Source organism: Salminus brasiliensis, chromosome 1 (genome assembly GCF_030463535.1).
Source record: "Salminus brasiliensis chromosome 1, fSalBra1.hap2, whole genome shotgun sequence".
Taxonomy (NCBI): Eukaryota; Metazoa; Chordata; class Actinopteri; order Characiformes; family Bryconidae; genus Salminus; species Salminus brasiliensis.
Window position 1 is genome coordinate 12,887,180 of NC_132878.1, and position 7,259 is coordinate 12,894,438.

Genomic DNA, 7,259 nt, shown 5'->3' on the forward strand with positions numbered 1-7,259 from the left:
AGAGCAAATTCAAATCACTTTAAACTCTTCCCCTTTTATCTCCTTTACTGCTTCAGCTGTCCAATTACTTCTTCAACAAATGTCTGTAATTTCTAACTGGTTATTGCAGAATGTTTGTTAAACCCCTTGAATTAAAGCTGGAAGTTTACACACTTGATTGCTTTATTTCAAATACATTAAGGTGATGTACAATGGCAAAATTCTGTCACAGTCTAAATACTCATGGACCTGACTGCAGTCATGTAGAACTTTGCCTACACACCATACTTTACAGAGAAATATGAAATATTTTTGCAAATTTGCAATTTTTTTGTTAAATCTTCATTTTTCCTAAACTGTACAAATACGGGATTACAATAGCATGTTACTCGCTAACATATTTTTATATATTTTTTATATATTTAAAAACAAATTGGGACGGGGGAAGGGGGGGGACTTTCGATTTTCTTTCAATCTGTCAACCTGGACCACTGCTCAGCCAATACAGCAACTCAGCAACAACTGCTTATTATTTTTTTATATCTTTCCTAATATCTTGCAAGTCAATACTTAACAGACTGATTTCTGCTGACACTGTCCATTAAAACCATCTTCTCACTTGCCTCTCTTGTTGTTTGCAGACCACCACTGTTGAGGCACTTGTAAAGCCATTGTGTTTCATCTTTTTGTGAGTTCTAAACCAGGCTGCCATCGAGGCGGTGAACATTCTGGACGGTCCGATGCACAGTTTGTTCTTTGTTTTTGGAACACACATGTGAAGTTTCAAATGAGGGCTGTGACCCTGTGCCAAGGGAATTTCCTGCAGGTCAGCCGTTCTGCAAGGCCAGTTGGGAACCGTAGCTGGAAATCCCTTGAGCCAAGTGCAGGAAAGCCAAGAAGAGCCACCGGCAGTTCACTGTAATTGACATAGATCTTGAGGCGCCTCCCGCATCGATTCATTTGGTGAGCTTTCTGGGAAGTCCAAGCCCTGCACTGCCTAAACAGGATCAGAAAAGACTTTTGCTAATGGCAAACTGGTCTGTTTTGGTTTGGAGGGATTTGTGCTTGGTCTTGTCGATTTATCTTTACAGACCCTGCTTCCATAACAGTGGGATCATAAAGCACTAGGAACACTAACAGTCAGGGCTGTTTTTGAACATTTTGGGGCCTAATCGACATCCTGCTTGGAGAGGTGGGGGCCTATACCCAGCCACCCTCAATCCAATCCTTTTGTGTGCAGTATAGTTTGCTGCAGCACAGTTTTCTGCACTGTTTATTGCCAATCCCACACCTTTCCGTTTGTCTGAGGTTTAGGAAATTAGGAAGTTTAGGAAGTCCCTGACCACTGTAGTGTGAGTAACAATACATATTTAGGAGAACTATCCTAGTTATTTGTAATGAGAAAAACTAATTTCATTGTGCTTAAAACTATTGTGTTCAAACCAAAAGGAATGGGAAGATACCGTTGAGAGGGTGATGCCCCTGTATATACCCTTGCTTCCCCGCTAAAATCACCAATTCTGGCAATACTGAAGTGCTTCATTTAGAATAATTAACATCTAATTCATTTAAACTCTGGCCCCTATCATTCTTTATGACCAATAAAAAAATTACATTTTAAAATTCACAATTGGCCACTTATACCACTAATAGCAAGAAAGAATGTTTTATAGAGATGTTAAATCAATACCATAATGTACTCTACAAAATAAGGGTTCCTTAAAAGGTAGAGGTGCATGTATTTGTCACTGTACAGTGTACACTGCACAGTGAAATGTGTCCTCTGCATTTAACCCATCTGTGGTAGTGAACACACACTCACACTAGGAGCAGTGAGTACACACACATACACCAGAGCAGTGGGCAGCAAACTCCAGGGAACAGAGAGGGTAAAGGGCCTTGCTCAAGGGCCTTGCTCAAGGGCCTTGCTCAAGGGCCTTGCTCAAGGGCTCAACAGTGGCAGCTTGCTGAGCCCGGGAATCGAACCCCCAACCCTGTTGTCGAAAGCCCGGAGCTCTAACCGCTGAGCCACCACTGCCCCCGCTAATGCTTGGAGGAATTGTTCCAGGAAGAAAGGAGCTTCTTATGTGATGCATTACACACAAGTGAAGGCAAACATGTTCATTTGGTAGTATATGGTATGTTTACATTAGGAACTTTGGGTCTAAGCTTGAAGACCATTTTTAGAAATCACAGCTATTGCCCCTATGGTAAACAAAAAGATTCCAAACCCAGTCTGTTTTGTCCTGTGTACACTTTCCATGTGAAAGTCACCTTTGAATCCTCTGAAAAATGATGTCATAAAGGAAAGTAAATATGAAGGATGAGAATGCTATGTCAATGCTAACTGCAAGCTAACCTCTAACTTCTGCACATTGAAATGACAATAAATGACAATAAATGACAATGAAATGATGTGTGAAGGTAAGTCTGTACTCTACTAGTGCCAAAGCCACTTAACCACAACATGTGCCAAGGCTTGCAGTCTTGTAATGTCAGGTCAATGTGTAGCCGTGTTAGCTCTTAACTCTTAGCACTACTTAACAACTTCATGCTACATTATTAAATGTTACATCTATTGCTACCACAGATGTGCAAACGCACACACACATCTTGTATAGTCCCTGTAGAAAAGTGTTGCCAATATTGCTCTCAAATAAGTAAGTCATATTTGCGTAAAAATCAAGTAAGCAAGTGATGCATAGACCCGATACTGTTTTGGATTACTCACAATAGTTCTTTATCGCTAAATACTGTAATTGCAAGTAATAAGGAACTACTCTGAGTAATCCGTTAGAACCCGGACTATGCATCATTGTGGTACCCATTATGGCAGACGTCAGGGCTAATGAATGATGCTTCATTAGTCTCTTCTCATTCTTTCCTGAGCCTTTACTCTTCCAGTGGCATTTGGAAGAGCTATTAAACCAAGCCGAGCGAGAAGCTGGACCACATGAAAATGTCACCAGTGTTTGGCCACCTGTGTATCAACGGAGCAAACCTTTAGATTTGATCTTATAAATTTAAACAGAAGTTCTCTTCTGGTTCTCCCTTGTAAAACCTGAGAGGAACTACCGACCATAATCATTTCCAAAGTTATGAGGCTACTCTGTGGCCTTTTTACCAAATCTGAAATCTGAGTTACAAAGCTAAGATTATCGTTGGCTGAGTTCGGATCACTTAAAAAAAGGATAAATATTATGGAGCTCTGAACCTGCTGAGGATCCCCAAGCTAAAGTGAACAGATCACTTTGAGATTTAGTCTCTTTTACTCCAAACGCCTTCGTTCTGTTTTTCTTCTTGGGTAGTGTTTTCCTCTGGATTTGCACAGGATTTTCCAGTTTGTGCAGGACACTTAGAACAATGGAAAATAATTGCCAATTGAGTAAGATGACCGAAACTGGCCAGAAGCACCTTGTTGCCTGTGAAATAAAATGAAATGGGGTCATTACCACGATTTGTACCATTTTCCTCTTGCTCCACGTGTGGTCAGTCAGCCAAGACATGTTTTCTGTCCTAATGAAGCATGTCTTGATCCTGGTAAAATGGAAATTCGTACTTTTGATTTCTCACAAAGCTATAAGAATCATCTCTCAACTATGAAGAGGAAGACAAGATTTATGACCCGGCTGTTTCAAGCAGGAAATACGGGACAGGACGGCATGAGTGAGGTCGTATTTTCCTTTTTTTCCCATTCAGTGCCTTCCCCGCTTTCCATCCTGTCATCCCCTGGCAGCTGTGTTCTGGCTCGAGTCTTCATTTCCCATTGTCTCTGGGTATGAGTAATGCTCTGGGTCATGGTGAAAGCAATGGTAGTTATGAGGAAGAAGTGAAGTGAGGAATGAAGGTAGGGAATCCTACATCTTGTCTCGCTAATTCCCATAGAAAACCACATACCAGCCAAGCCATGCAGCTTACTAGCTGGCATTGGGTGACCAAACCTCCTCTTTTTCCTGGGAACTGGGATTTCTAAATTGTGCAAAACATTGATTTCTCATCTGTGTTTGTTTCTACAGCCTGTTTGTGGATTTCTACAGCTTTAAACACCTGTATACGTTTAGTCTTCTTTGCCGCAACTATTGATCAACATGTATCTGCATCTTCACTGTTAAGAGTATAAGATTCTTAAGGAATCTTTAGTTTGGAACTGTGGAGGAACCTCTTAAGGTGCTTTGAGGAACTTCAAAGGTTCCTCAAAGATCTTAGGTCCTGCATCCTCACCTCCATTGTTGACATAAATATATCTGAAACTACATAAACCATTGGTCAAATTGCTTAGGTGCCACATTCTAAACACCACTATTGGCCCAAAGGTATCTACATCTACATGCAGCCATCGGTCAAACTGCTTAGGTGCCACATTCTAAACACCACTATTGGTCTACATGTAGCTGCATTTACATCAACCATTGGTCAATCTGCTACTCACCATGGCTGATTGCACGCAGCCTAAAAATAGAATGCAAAGTTAAATAAACACAAATCAGCTTGATTTTATCTGACTTGACATGAATGTATGTATTTGTTCATATTTTTTGTTACATTGGCATGGAAATACAAGTGTAATGTAAAAGGTAGTATAAGTAAAACCTGATGAGTGGCCTTCTTTTTTTTAGTTTAAAAAAGAAAAAAGGCAGTAGGCAATGTTGAGGCTTGTTGAGATGTTCCTTTGAAATGTTCTGTGGCTGAAAATCATGGTCAGCACTCAGGAAAGGTTTTCCTCTTATGGCACCTGCATATTTGTGGAAATTCCAGAAGAATTTTCCAGAAAGCTTAGAACAGTAGTCAGTCCTGCCAGAAGTGGACACCCTCTCACAATCTCTTTAACAGCGAGGCTTAAAGTTATTTAACAAGTGAAAAGAACCCTAAATCTACACCTAAAGAACTGAAAGCCTTTTTTGCTTTAACTAATGTCAGTGTTCATAAATCAACCCTCAGAAGAAGAATAAGGGCCAGAATAACACAAAATATAAATATATATTATATAAATGCTTGTCTTAAGTTCACCAAAAAACACCTAGGTGACCTCCTGAGTTCTGGACAGAAATTCATTCCATCTGTAAAGCATGGTGGTGTTGTATCAGGACCTAAACGCATTGCTACCATTAAAGAAATTAAGAATTCCTCCCTGTAAGAGGGGATGCATAAGAAGCAGAAGTGCAGTTGGGTCAGGCAATAAGACAATGATCCAAACCTAATTGATGTTACAATGCATATTTATTGTCCAGATATGCAGAGAATGTCACAGGCAGTCTTGGCATATTGTTCTAAAGCATTAATTGCATTTTGCCTATAAAACAATATATAAGATCACAATAAATACAAATAAACACAAATACAGTACAGTATAGTAAATGTATAATATAGTAAAGTATAGTATATATGTATAGTAAATGCAATTGTTTTTCAAAAAGTTGTAATATGTTGCTTAGAAAAATGCAGTTGGTTGCTGACTTCTCTGTGAACTTCAGACACTGTATGGATTAGTTCAGATCACCTATTTTACTGTAATTGACTGATTAAATACAGTAGGTATTGGAAAGAAACTGTAAATACTGTTTTTCCTTGTGGAAAGTATTGTAAAAGGTTAAGTACATGTGTAGTATGCTATTGTAACCTATAGTACTGTAAGGTTCATATACACTATATGGACAAAAGTAATGGGACACCTAAACGTTACACCTACAGGAGCTTTTATAACATCCCATTCCCATTACGGAACCCCCCTCCCCTCCCCTTTCTATAACAGCATGTGGTCTGCCACGTAATAACACTCTGGAATATCTGGGAAGATAGAAATTTTACAAACTGACTTGTTGCAGGGGTAGCATCCTATTACAGCAACCGGACCACCTGAATTTAATGATTAAGAGATACTTTTGTCCGTATAGTGTAGCTTATTTGTGTAAGGGCACTGGCATTACCCCTGGAAATGGATGGAGACTGTGAAATGGTATGATGCAACTGGCCTCTGGTTTTTGTACCAGACCTGCAGTGTGAATATTTCTCTTGGAAGGGTTTACATAGATGGCCAGAATTCTAACATTTCAGAAACCGCAGTGCTTATACCTTCTAGAGATTGCTTATAACTTGCAGCCTCTCAGGCAAGCAGCAGATGAATGTGTGTTAGCGCCAGGGAGAGAAAAACATGAAGTATAGAGTAGAAATTTGTCAGTGTATTGAGAGACAGATAGTGGCCAAAGAGAGAGAGAGAAGAAAGATATGAAATTATAGATAGGGCAGAGTGAAAAGGATATAGTCAGTCAGTATATATATATATATATATATATATATATATATATATATATATATATATGCTGACATTTTTAAGCTGTTGACAATGCAATGCCTTCTGCTTGATGTAATGTTCCCAGTCTGCTCTTGGTCCTGCCACTGTTCTCCCAATGGCTATATATATACCCATCACCTAATGAAGTCTCACTGCCTTATAAGGCCTGGGACAGAGAGCATACAGCTGCTACATTCTAGCATTCGAAATTTGGTCCACATGCTCTTTCCCTTATTTTCCATCCCTCTCTCCCTCTCTGCTTTCTCTTGCAGCTAAGCAGTGTCCTATGGACAGTTTTTAGTTTGGGAGATACTTGATGGAAAGTGAAAAGCACAAAGGCCATTCGGTCCATCAAAGCTGAGCTAGAAGAAAGTAGAAGGTATCTTATTTATTGCCACTGCAGGAAACACTAAAGCTCAACTCACTGGTGTCATGCCATATTTTTAAACTTGTCATTTCAATCCTCTACTCTGCCTGTAAGTTTTGTTCTTGATTTGATTTTATTTTATTTTAGTTGTACTATTATTATTATTATTATTAGTAGTAGTAGTAGTAGTAGTAGTAGTATTATTGATGAACTATTAATGAATTGTATTATTTGATAATTTTATCACTTGCTATTTTAGTTAGCTAAATAGTTTATTTCTTCACTATTTATACCTTTATTTATTTTTTTGTATTTTATTTTATTGATTAGTTATTTCATTATTTAATAATTAATTTCTTTTTTTTTTTAAAGTTTTTTTTAAATTGATATTTTTAAAGTTTTTAAAGTTTACTTTTTTTAAAGTTTTGCATATTTTTGGCTTTATAAATTTCAATTAATAGACTAATCAGTTATTTATGATTTTTATTTATTTTATTATTTTTCCTTAATCTTAAGTTATCTTGATTGCTTTAATATTTTTGTTCTATTTTCTTCTGCTGAATTCTGTTTACACCTATTAAATATTAATTTTATTTAGTATTTTCTCTTTATATCTGTCCATTG